Source organism: Mastacembelus armatus, chromosome 11 (assembly GCF_900324485.2).
Source record: "Mastacembelus armatus chromosome 11, fMasArm1.2, whole genome shotgun sequence".
NCBI lineage: Eukaryota > Metazoa > Chordata > Actinopteri > Synbranchiformes > Mastacembelidae > Mastacembelus > Mastacembelus armatus.
In genome coordinates, this window is record NC_046643.1 from 3,761,531 (window position 1) to 3,775,432 (window position 13,902).

Here is a 13,902-nt window from a genome sequence, read left to right on the forward strand (position 1 = left end):
ATTTAGTTAATAATTAATTGTTAACCACTAAGCTGTTTTCAGTTGCATTCATATAATCTTTGCTTTTTTGAGTTATCATGTTATCATGTTCGATAGTCCTGGGGGCAAAGAGTCTGCTGCTTCTTCTTTTTGGTTTGCAGTAGTGGTTAGCAATCAGCATATTTGGTGCATTAATGCCATCTCCTGCTTTAGAGGGTGGGCCAGATATGAAATCCTACTCATTAATCCTGTCTGATAAACTCAAAATTTTACTGCATGAGGCATTTGAAATTCAGCTCTGTTCCTATAGATGCTCACTTCCAGGCTTCCTGAGTTCTTGCCATTTTTCATCTTACTTGTTGATATTAATTGCATTTAATATCTTAATGCTTACATGCATGATAGACTCTACATCTTGGCAATCGTCACATGAAACAGCTGGATAAAGATGAGGCTGATGCTGTGAGCAGTGATAAGTGCCCTGAAGTATACCAAACCCCTGCCACGGTAAAGGGGGTTTATGGAGAGACCATTTTTGTTAAGGAGTGAACTGTGTCGTCTTTATTTAACTTGTTGGATGTTATTATTGTCTCATCTGTACAGTACAACTGTTTCCTGCTAGTCACTCTACATGTTCAGCTTACTGTATTTTGAGTTCAGTTCTGTTTTGCTGACCCATGTTAGAGTCCACTCCAGTTAAAAGTCATTAATGCTTCCTCAGTCATTTCACAAATAATTTGACTGGATCACAGAGCTAGAGGAAAAATAATAGGGTCACTGTTATTCATGGAAGTTCTAAACACGACTGATGAAAGGGGAGTTTGTGACCCAGAAAACCATGTCCCAATGTCCGCCAGCTTTATCAAAATTAAATAAGTATAAAGAATCTACAAATTAACAAAGAATAATCCCAATTTAATCTATACGAGACATTGACCTAGGCTTTTTGAGTGAATGAGCAGCTCTTTAAACAAGCTTTAAACATTTCTTATCACTCTAAAGTGCCAATTATAAAGCAGCAGTGGAGGCTGTGTCTGCTGCCAATATCTTTAATAGGCCAGTTTCACCCTACCTTCAGTCTCTGTAGTGTACAGTTTACCAGTGTGATATTGGAGAATTGGTGACATGGCAGTGCAATGGTTAGTACTGTTGCCTCACAGCAAGAAGGTTCTGGGTTTGAGTCCTGTTTGACCCTGGGGTCTTTCCATGTGGCGTTTGCATGTTCTCCCTGTGCCTGTGTGGGTTTTCTCTGGTATCCTCCCACAGTCCAAAGACATGTAGTTTGGGGTCAGGTTAATTGGTGGCTCTAAATTGCTTTTATGTGTGAGTGTGAATGTTTGTTTGTCTTAATATGATTGGTCCAAGGTGTACCCCCCCACTCACCCAGTGTCAGCTGGGATTGGCTCCAGCCCATTGCAACCCTGGATACACCAGGATATGGATGGATAGACACTGGAGAATTTTTAGATAACAAAATCTAAAAATATTTTAAATATTTATTAAAAACAGTTCCCCACTCCCTCTGGAGTTGATAAGAGTAACAATAAATTAAACAACAACAAAAAAATCGCAAACATTATAATGTAATTACATTATATATTATTATTATATATATATGTTATTATATATTATATACCATACAGATTATATATATATGTATGTATATAACTCTATATCTGTATATTATATACCTGCTTATTGCTAATTAGGGTCATGGTGATACATACTTGAGGCTTACATTGTCAGTCTGACACTGCTAAAACTACTGATACAAAACGCTACTGGGGGGGTGTTAATCTATGCTACTGTATCACACCAAACACTCCACTCAGTCTTGCTTGAGGGGATTTCTGGCTGTAAGGAGAGACCTCTGTGTTTACAGTGCAGACAAAGAGGATTGTTGACCTTGTCTTTCTTTTTTCTATTGGGCAACTGGGATTGTGAGATAAACTAGTAAAGCTCTGGCAGCATGTGCCAGAGTGTACCACCCCATTTCCTCCCTCTGCCAGCCATGTTTTTGCGTGCTTCCAAGCAGAAGGTGCAACTTTCCTTCTCCCACGCCTTTGACAAGCAGATGGGGAGGGGAGGGCCTGTGAGAGATGATGGAAGCCAGGCTGATGGACAGAGGTGTGAACCCCTTCGTCAGGGTGGGAAAGATAGTGGCATTCTTGTTTACACGCACTGAGGCTGGATTGTCACCTTGTCTGTCAGGGAAAGATCGTATCTCCCTCTTCTTATCCTGCTGCGAGACAGCCAGCTACTCTGTTGAAGAGACTTGCTGCAGCTTCACATCACCATGAATCATTTTTCCTTAGCTATACCAGTGTTGCTTTTCATGTTATTTTTCCCTCCACCCCTCCAGATATGTTAGTCTCTTGCTCTGTCCTTGAATAGCTTCCACTTACATGCACTTTCTAAACTCTCCGCTTTTGGTTGACAGTGACCCTGTGCCCTCATATGGCACTGAAGTGTATAAACTTCCATAAAAATGAGATGAAAACATCATGACAACATTATAAGCATTTTTTCTTTCTTGATTGAGGAGTGTGCAGCTTACTCATTAAATGATAGTCTGTCATTTTTGCCAAGAGTTCGGGCTGATTGTCTGTCGTTATGAATGGCTCGACTGTTCAAATGTCTGACCTTGCACACAACAAATTCTTACATTTGCAAGTGGTTGGAGGACACTGAACACATGAAGTTATTTGTTCGCCTCAATTTGAGCACTTGGGGAAAAAAACATCATGCTCCAAAAATACCTTAGGCATAAAATGAATTAAAATAAAACTTGGCAGGAAGGAAGCACACCCAAGTAAATGAAGCAAATAATCTATAAGAGGAGTTAAAAGAGCCTGAGGACATGAAGAGGCAGTGTGGAAGTGCTGTTTTGGTGATGGACAGTATTCTATAAATTTCAAGGACTGAGGGGGCGAGAGCAGCAGGGAGAAAAGTCGAGTCCCAGGAGCTGAACATTTTCATAAATTGATGACAGCTATTGTAGACAGCATAAGTTGAGAAACAAATTAATGAGCAGGGATGATACAAATTCTGAAGAGCCACAACTTGTCTGTCTCTTATTCTCTCATTAAAATACTAGAGATAAAATTGATTTCATCCACAGAGTGAGACTTCTCATCCAAAGTTAAAAAAGACAAATCAGTGTGTGCCACAGTGTCAGGAAGATAAGATGGTAACAAAAGACAGAGAGCAGAGGACAAGAGTTTGTAAAATGGATGTGCAGTTAAAGTTACACTGTTGTGGCCAGTGAGAGGTGCTATACAAAGGCTGGTAGGTTCGTTTCATGTACTGTATGTATGAACGCCTGTGTAGCTGTATGTCTGTAGGTGTCTGTATGAATTTTTGTGTTTTTTGTATTGCACAAGTGCTGCTTAGTCACTGCTAAAGCACAGAAGTGCAGCGTGCCCCTGAATCACTGACAGCATACAGTAGGTGTTATTTTGGCTGTCACTTAAAAAATCTCAAAGCATGAACAAAGTGAGTGGTAGACACAATACTGTGAGTCTTGTCAAATGACTAAACCTCAGTATAAATCGATGTTATATATTTTCCAAAAGCTGAAGTTAAACTTGATTGATTCTTGTTGGGAAAGTAGGCCACCAGCAAACAGCAAATTGTTCAGGAAATAGTACAGGAAGAGGGCTAGAAGCTTTTGAGAAATGTACTGTGTAATATACCAGCACAGTTCTAACTTGCAAATCAAATAAGATGTAAATAAATGACAAATGAAAAAGGCTGAAATCCTTCAGTCATGTTCAGTACTGCTGTATTTTATGCTTTGAGCTTTACTGTTTTTTTGCCACTTGTGGGCAGTTTAGACAAGTTGTGAAGTGATTGGTCACTTAATATTCATACAGTAAAGAGGCGTGTGGGCACTTAAAGTGACTTAAAGTGACCATTCATGAGTGGTCACAATTCAATTGTGCATGGTGGTTACTTTGTGCACCTGCTGCATGGGAAATTGTGTGAGACAACTGGTATTTTGTGTATGGCTGTCAGAGAAATGCTCCACAGTGATCACCAGCTAGCCTCTAACCGTGTCTGTCTGTTCCTGTGCACGTAGTGCACACTGGCATTTTAGAGCTTTGCAGCTGAAAACAGTGATTAGAGCAACTGAAATATTACATATTTACATATTATGGTCTTCTAGAGCTGAGCAGTATAGTGAATGAGTTTTAACTGACTCTAAACCTGAAGTTGCGAGTAGATTCAGGTAATTTTTTGTTGGCCCACCACTGCAGCAACCATTGTTTTCACTTTATGATATAATTCAGAGCTATTACAAAAATATCAGGTATGGCAGTGTTAAGTTTGGCAGCTATGTTAGACTTAGTCTTCAGAAGAAAACAGTCACTTTTAGTCATTTTTATCCTTTACAGTTTTAGTCTAATTTTAGTTGCCAAAAAGTCATTATGCTTTTGTCAACTATTAGTCATTAATTTTAGTTAAAATGCAGTTCCTACCAAATCCCACAAGAGCAGGAACCAGGTAACTGGTTAACAACTCAGGTAACTCTCCTCTGCTTGCAGTTCCACTGTTAATGGACCTCCTGAGATTCCATCTGCACGTGTCCATTATTCAGTCCAATGACACAGACTCCCTAATTAAGTAGAGACTGAATATGTAGCCTATTTTGAATATCTACTCATACTCTATGGACTGTGCAACCAGGTGCATGCCTTATTTTATGTTTAGGACTAAATCCCTCATATGTTTCCCTGGACACTGTGAGTTATTACTTTGAGTTGAAATTTTTACTTTCGGCCTTTCCTTGGCATCTTTATTACCTAAGATTATTTTGTGTTATCAGTTAAACTTTGTAAAACCTCATCCTGCTTTGCCCTGCTTTGTGTAAATTAATACAAAACATGACAATGATAGTTGTTGAGATATTTCAATCTTGACCAAAGTTGTCGACTGACTGACAGACTGACCAAACCATTTTCTAGTTATACTCTTATGCAGGTATTAGGAGAATAACAAGAGTACAGAGTTTATACCTTGTTAGATATGACAGGTTTTAAGCTTTAACTAGTTTATTAGTTTTTTAAATTTTGGTACAGTACATTTAATCCACTAGCTGTCAGTTGTCAGTTTAAAATCTTTCTCCCAACATAGGTTTTGAGTGTAGTGAAGTTTTGATTATTTAATTATCAAATACTTATTTGGCACAATGTTACCAAGTGTATATATGTTAGCTGTCACTACCTTTCATGATATCAGTCTCCAATCTCAATATTCACTTAAAGTTCCAGTTTTTTGTTACGTTCCTCCAGATGCCTCTCTATGTCTAAATTCTAAGAAAAAGATCAGAGATGTACCAGCATTAGAACCTGCACTCAAGAAAATAGCAACAATGTACAGCTTTCCTGTACAGTGTCACAGCTATTTCCCCCAAAACGTTTTCTCTTCTTCATTATAACTAAATAAAAAAAGAGGATTGGTTTTACAGATTGGATTTTTTGTTACGTCAAAGTTCTCTCTTCATTCCTGTTCTTATCATCTCCCACTGACTTTTTAGCATGTCACATCCAAACAGGATGCGGTGCATCCATCAATGCCTGATCAAAGAGAGTGTCAGTGTGAATCATTTAACAAAGGCGAGAAGTACAAAATGATGTGCTGTTTCAAGTGGAAAAGATCTGATTTACTGCCTAACTCCCTGCCATGACGTGTGATGTGTGATCATGATGAGTGTAAATCTTAAAGTGGGGGGCTGTAGTAGAAAATCCAGTCAGCTCTAATTTAGTGAATCTTTGGTGCTGGGTATTGTTATCAGTGGGAAACACTCCCTCCACATAAACTGTGACAGATCAAAACTTGACAGATAAAATACCAAATTTCTCCTGCACAGCAGTAAGTGGAAGCTCCTGCTGGGAAAGCTTAACTCACCAACCATGGCCGAACCTATTCACCTCTACGCAATTACAATCAAAGTCTGTACTCAGTCTCCCCACACTATGAGAAATTAAATAAAACAAGCTATTAGTTACAAGGTATGCTGTAACTGTGCTTTACTGTATTATCAGTGTATTTCTTTTTGCGAAACAGCGTCTGATCTTGGAAACTAAGCAGGGCCGTGCCTGGTTAGTCCTTGGATGGGAGACCTACTTGGAAGACCAGGGGCCGCAAGCTTCAGCCACTGAGGTCGCATCAGGAAGGGCATCCGGAGTAAAACTTATCGATCATGTGGACAAATTGATCCGCTTTGGTGACCCCGAATGGGAGAAGCCAAAAGAAAAATAAATGTTTTGTGAACATTACATTTAGTTCACCATAAATTATCCAAAACATTTTAGGTTTGAGACTTAAGAAAAATATGTAATGTCCTATCAGAAGACTACAAAAGATTATTTCCTTCCATTCATACATTTATTTCAACAAGGACTATAAACATTGATCACCATTTAAATGAATCTAGCCAAAGAGGCAAATTTTCATCTGTACTCCCTGTGTGTGTAGGTGGCAGCAGGGCCTAATTTACGGATCATCCTTTGACAACACAGTACAGCAGTAGGTCTGTGGGTAGCAGGGTAACAATGAAGAGGGGCATTATAGCTAAGAGACACCACATCCTGTCTTATTATTTGATAGTCTGTTTACCATTGGTTAATGTACCTTTTAAACTGGCATTTCTCTGCCATAGGACACAAATCTGAGTTTTTTTGACATTAATAGCAACACCAGAAATATTGAACTAGTTTGAAATGTAAGCCATTGCATTACATAGTTGCAGTGAAGCCTGTTGCATATTTATCATATGTGAAGCAGGTAAAGAAAATCAAATTATATTTCACTCAAAATAAGCTGTATGGGTAGAGTGCTGGCCAGAAAGAGTCGATACAGAATTGTAACTATACAGTCAGAATGTGATTTATTTGGTTTTGTGGATTTGTCAATTTGTTGTGGTCACTACACTGAACAGTGTGTTCATTTGGCTGGAAGTGCTGCTGAGGAGAGAGGTGTGTGTGTGTGTGTGTGTGTGTGTGCATATAGAAGCCCGAGAAGCTGCTGTAGTGAATATAGTTTATTTTGCACAGCTCTGCTGAGGAGCTGAATTCGCCACAGAGTTTTCAAAAAAGAGTCAGTATGGCTGCACATTTACACAGATGACTGCACCATCAGTGTACATTCGACAGGGAACAGAATGGGTACCAATGTCAGCAAAATCGTTGAAAGAAGGACATTGACCACTGTGATATTCTAACTGTATAATCTGAATGCTTTGATGTTCAGTCTAAAGATAATTAGTTGACTAATTTCTTCCAGAAATACGTTTGACCATTTCATTAATGTCATTTTATTTTAACAAATAGTCTCTATGCTCCTTTTACTTCAATGTTTACATATAATTATTATAGATGCTGCATATTGTTTTTATACCATTACCACATGGGATTTGATTAAATTAATACATAAAAATGAAATAATTAGAATATATATGTGTCCTGAGAAGTATAAACCATCGACATTAGAGAAGGCACTAAAACCAGTCCACTTGCCCAGCCTTCTCTCAATATTCCAACATTTATTCTGTGGAAATTCTTGTTAGCAGGCAAACAACTCTAGTTTTGATAGGTTTAGCAGCTACAAGGACAAAAGAAATTACAAGACTTTCTCTAATAATTGTAATTTAATGCACCGACAACATTTAGGGTGGTTTAGCCTTTGCTCGTGCAGCTGTAGCTGCCATGGTAGCTAATGAAACTTTGCACTGTGTACAAAACACTTTTTTGTATCCTTTACAGTGAACCTCTTTTGTAAATGAGTTAGACAACTTTGTTGCAGCCACCATGTGTTACGATGGGTGGGTGGTGTGATGCAGGATGAAAGGAGGTAGGACCCAAATGCACGACACAAAACTAGTGTTATTCCCCCTGGACTCACCAGGCACGGGCAAGATAATCTCCGCCACTTGGCAGGCAGGATAGGCAAATAAAATAAAAACACCCCTCTCTTCTCCAAACATGCACAAACTAAACATCCAACTGCAACTACAATGCTCTGACAAGAACAAAGAAACTCCAGAGGCATAAATACCTTCAGACAAAAAACTAATTAACACAGGTGAAACTAATCGTAACTGATGAACATAAAGCTAACCAAGATCACACAGGAGAAAACAGGAAACTAACCAAAATAAAAGTCCAAACCCAGAACTGAAGAATCCTCATCATGACATCATGATTTCCTGGAACTGTAGTATTGTGCTGTTGCCTAGAGCTGACCAATGACTGCAGCTAAAAATGCCTGACAAGTATGCAGTGGATGTGTATTCATGTAGAAGGAAACATTTGCTTTGACTGTTTTAAATCAAATATTGAAAACACAGCCAAAAAAGCACTAATAAAAAACTATGCGTTAATAAAAAATATTAATGGATTTTTAGTGTTGATGAATAATCGCAGCAGTCCTAGTTCAGTCACTCACAACCACACACCGCTTTCTAGTGTTTAACAGCATTAGTCATTGTTTTTAAACAAACTAAATTTTTGCAATTGTAGAAGGATAATATTTGTGAAAACCCAAATGCTGTTAGAAGAGATAGCACTGGTGTAACGAATATACCTGTGAAAAGATTCTGGCAAGGTTCCCAAGTTATTTCAGCATGTTGAGCGATGAGTAACCAGAAGTGTGCAGGCCCATTATGTGTATTTTGAATTATTAATACAAAATGGAATGCACACACAGTGAGCACCTTCATCACACACACTACCACAAGGGACTGATATTTTTAGTCACGCTATTCGATCAACCTGGCTGGACACTATAATGAGGCGAGGGAGATGGAGGCTGGTTCCTTTCACAGGTCAGCAGACTGACAAAGCCCAGTGTCCCGGTCTAGAACCAGGAAGCTGTCTGCTTGCTGGAACTTGTGTCGGCTGCATGAGCCTGTATGGGCGTGATCTGTATTCACCTCCATCACACTGTGGCCCACTTCTGTTTAATATGGGCCTGCAGTAGCCTCCCTGCCATCACCTGGCACTGCAGAGTTCATTCTCAGTGTGTTTTTATCAGCACCCCTAGGGGCATATGTAATTGCTCAGTGCTGATGAGAACAGCCACAGCTCAAAGTAACATCTCATGCCACAATTACACCCGTGGAAGTGCAAGGAAAAAAAAAGCTGTGAAAATAAAGAAATTACCCCATGCGGCAAGGCAGGTGAAAGACTATGGCCTTACCTCCTTGAGCCAAGCTGTGGCTGATAGAGGACTAAAAGTCAGCCATCTCCTTGGGGATAAAGGCTTTTTAAACTGTTAATCCATGGTGTGGGGATGATTGAGGTGAACATCTGACATTTGCAGTCTGTTATGTTAAAGTTTTGAAAGCTGAAGGCTGTGTGTGTGGCAATGTAGCTTTACCAAGACCATAAAGGTGGCAAACCTTTAGAGGAACCTCCTGTGTCCTGCATGTGTGTGTGACTCTACACACAAAATGGGTAATGTGAGTGGTGCTCTCACCCAGTATATGACAGCTTGCCGCTCCTCCTCTTATGAAAATAAATGCTGACGAGTGTTGAACTGGCTGGGGTGCCTGGGTGTCAGCCGGGGAAGAGAGACAACTCTGGAGGCTGACAGCACGACGCGCCTGGTTTGCATCGAGATGTGTGATGCAGTCCTTTGTCTCGGACACACTAGCCAGCCTCTGTTAACCGCCCCCCTTGGCCACTGCTGGAGGAGGCGGTTGGCGGGGCCAAGGCCAGGGTACCCAAGGCTCACAGCCAAGGCAGCATGTCTCCTGCATCAGTATTCCGCTGTGAGGAGTGCTGATGCTGCTTCGCCTCAAAACTTCCCCCTGTGTTTGTTTTGGTCTGTCATTGCACTTTTCGTCTGACATTGGCAGCTTTTTGCTTTGAGGCTGTCTTTGAGTGTATGAATGTTTTTCTTCTCTGTGACTTTCAACATTTGAATATTAGTGAATATTTGATATGACCTGCCACTTTTGTCAATGCACTCTTATAATTGAATTTCATGCATACAAGATCTACTATATAACAAATTTTTAAATTGCCTAGCACTGGTAAAATTAAAAAGTGATAGGTGCAAGTAAAGGTATCATGAAGGAGATTACATTTTATTCCGAGATGACTTATCCATTACAATAGTTGCTGAAAGGCAGCATCTAACTGATGGAATGACAGAGAGATTGCTGCTAGCACCGCTAAAAACCCATGGGCATAAAATAAATATAAGCTCTTAGAACTGTGTTTTATCTTGATTTAATTTTCTCTATTTACAGGCTTAAAGCAACGTCATTTCCAGAAAAAGTTTGGCTGCTCAAAAATGTCAATACATGACATGAATGTTTTACTGTAGCGCATGAAAGTTAGTATAGTGTTGACAGTCATTAATGGTCGTTCAGTGCAGTGTGTTATTGTAATAGGAGAGTGTTTGGCATTTATTATGAATTTGCTACTGTACTATGAAAAACTACACAGTTTTTCTATGTTTCAGCTGTTGTTGTTACATTCATGCTGTGATCCTTTGTCAGCCTTAGCATGGGCCTGCAATGCGCCCATCTGCCTTGGACAAAAGTGTTCCAAAAGCTGTGAATGTGTAAATCAGCCACAATCTCAGATGTAAATGGAGCTACATAAAAAATATGTCTTATAATATTATATTAATATTATTGTTAGGGCTGGAACTTTAACACGTTAATGTTGATTAATTAATTACAGAAATGTGTTAAAAAAAAAAAAACGCATTTAAAGTCCCAGCCCTAATTATAATTATAATAGTTTGATTTGTCTTGTTCCACTCCATGTTAGTTGAGGATGATAGTACCATGGAATGCAGTATACATAGGACAGTTTTAAAAGGTCAGTTTTTACACACTTTATCACTACTTGTTTTGACTGTATTTGAATTTGGGATGAATAGCATGCTTCACATCATGGTTTCAGCAAAATAAACAGAAAGTGTAATGTTGCCATGTCAGATTGAAATTATTTCCTACATGCTTAAGTAAAAATGAATGGAGCACAGATCTCAAGTGTAATGCGAATGCAGCTTTAGCTTTCTTTTACTGAGAATGGATATCCTAGATACCACTATCACTAGGAAGGATATGTCAGGCTAGTTCCACTAAAATACATGTACATCATGCACATAAATTGTGTCAAAGTGCTAACATTTTCAACCTATTTCAAAATGAGTTTCCAAACAATAGAAAGGATATTTTTGTCAAACATAAAAGAGGCTGGCCACGACAGTTGGATACACAACAACAGGTACAGTGAGGGTGCTCTCTGCCTTTGGCTGGCTGAAGCTGGACTACCTGACGAGAATCTGATGAATACATCTATCGCTGTTGGAAAAACAATTCCCGTTCTTCCAAGTTGATTCTCTTTGCATTATGGCTATTTCATGGGACCTTTTTCTACATTTGTCTCCCCCATGCAGAAGGGGGGCAGTAGGCAATGCTGTTGAGCTGCAGGTGTCAAAAACCACCATTTTAATCATTTTTAGGCTGCTTAACTTGCAGTATTTGTGGAAACTTTTTTTGTTAGTGCCCACCTGCCATTTGGACCTTAGTCGGTTTTCTATTGTTCTTATTTGGCTTTAGCACTGTCCACTGCCTTTATTGCGTCTCAGCTTTACTCTCTTGCTTTCAGTGTGTTTACCTCTTTTGCTTTTTCCTTTAGTTCTTTTACTATAGCTCCCTGGCTCCCTTTATGTAGTGTGTGCTTACTTAAAGACCCTGAAAACTTGGTTTCACATCTCTCAGGCCCTGTTATATTGTCTTATATGAGACAGTTGTAAATTAATGATGTGTGTTCTTGTGTACAGATGTGGCTAGAAGTAATAGTATCTTCCAATTAAAACCCAGTTGAAATAAGCTGAAACTGACAAAATAATCGACACGACTTATTCTCTGTTTATATCTATATTTAATTAAACATTTTTTAATTTTAGATGTAAAATGTTATTTTTAATTATTCAACAAATGAAAACGCATGGAACAAAATATTGGGGCCCATAAAATAAATTTTTGTAGAAAACCTTTTCACTGCAGTCAAGCACTTTTTAGATTAGGTAGATTAAGATCAGGACTCAAAGTAGTCACTTCAGTGCTACAGTATTTTCTCATTGGTTCTTGGTGTTTGATGGGTGATGTTTTGGATTTTTGTCCTGTTGGAGGAGCCATGGGCTGTGGCTGAGACAAAGCTCTCTGACACTGGGCTCTGTGTTTCTCTCCTCAACACCTTGTTAATTTTCTGATATCACTAAAGACACATAAAGGCAACCCCACCACTGAGCCTGTTTCCTACTACACAGTGAGGCTGATGTTCTCTTTGTGGAACAATTGACCTTTTCTTCTGTGAACCTAGAGCTAATGTGACACATTTGTTTCATTTGCCCAAAGCATGCAATTCCAGGAACACTGAAGCTTGACAATATCCATTTTAGCAAACTCTAGTTACTTCTCCTCCTTCCATGTAGTTTCTTTTTCAAAAGTGGGCTTTAACCATTTCTTCTTCTCAGAAAGTAACATATGATGCCACTGAACACAGTTGGACCACCAGGGAGGCTGGCTACAGTCCCAAATACCTCAGACTTCTTAATACTATTAAAACCTGTGGTCACAGGAACAGTAAGCTGCTTGGAAACTGTAGTCTACCTTAATCACTAATGGCAGCGGTGACAACTCTCATATCTTTCTTTTGTCCTTGTCCAGTGTGGTGCTCACAGAATCAGTATTGGATTTATTGAGGCAGGTTGGACTCTGAGCTGACCCAGAAAGAACATCCTCTACTTTGCCTTCTTGATGATGGTACTGATGTAAGGTGTCCACTGCAGGTCCTGGGAGATTGTGGATCCCAGAAACTTGAAGGTCTTCTCTGCTTATACAGTGCTGCTGACTATGGTCAGGGGGTCGCATAGGAGGACTCCTCCTGAGGTCCACTGTCATCTCCACTTTTTTAAAAGTGTTAATCTCCAGATTGTTGCGACCACACCACAGGACCAACTGTTCAACCTCCCGTTTGTACACAGACTTGTCACCATCCCAGATGAGACCGACTGTTGTGATGTCTGTGAACATCAGGGCCCATAGTCACAAAGCTTCCTAACCCTAAAAGTTGCTCCTAGTGACAAAGTCTAAGAAACTAATGACGTTTTCTTAGAATTCTTAGAAAGATTAAAATGATTCATGAAACATCTTAGCCCTAAAAACAGCTTCTTCTTTTCCTTTGGGCTGCTCCCTTCAGGGGTCTCCACAGTGAATCATCTGCCTCCATTTAACTCTATCCTCTGTATCCTCCTCACCCACACCAACTATCCTCATGTCCTCCTTCACTACATCCAAGAACCTCCTCTTTGCTCTTCCTCTAGGCCTCCTTCCTGGCAGCTCTAACCTCAGCATCCTTTTACCAATGTATTCACTGTCCCTCCTCTGAACATGTCCAAACCATCTCAATCTGGCTTCCCTGGCTTTTTCTCCAAACCATCTAACATGAGCTGTCCCTCTGATGTCCTCATTCCTGATCCTATCCATCCTCGTCACTCCCAAAGAGAACCTCAACCTCTTCAGCTCTGCTACCTCCAGCTCTGCCTCCTGTCTTTGTCTCTTTTCTCTTTGTATTTATCTGGTATTCAAAAATTAGTTACCATCTAAAATATCTCCAATAAATAAATTTTTAGTTACTAACCTGTTTGATTTTTGCAGCAAGTATTTTATCTTTATGTCTTCAGTCAGTAACATGTCAGTAACTCTTGTCTTGTGAACTTCAAATTTTTAATCGTATGTAGCGGACCTAAGGCAGGAATATGTTCACATGCTATGACTGATGAAAGAGTTTTACCCTGAAAGAATTTATTGTTCTGAAACTGATAACCTCAGGCTTTTAGTGACCCACTAAGGTAAACAGCAGGAAGTGGCAAAGCCACCAAATACTGCACTGT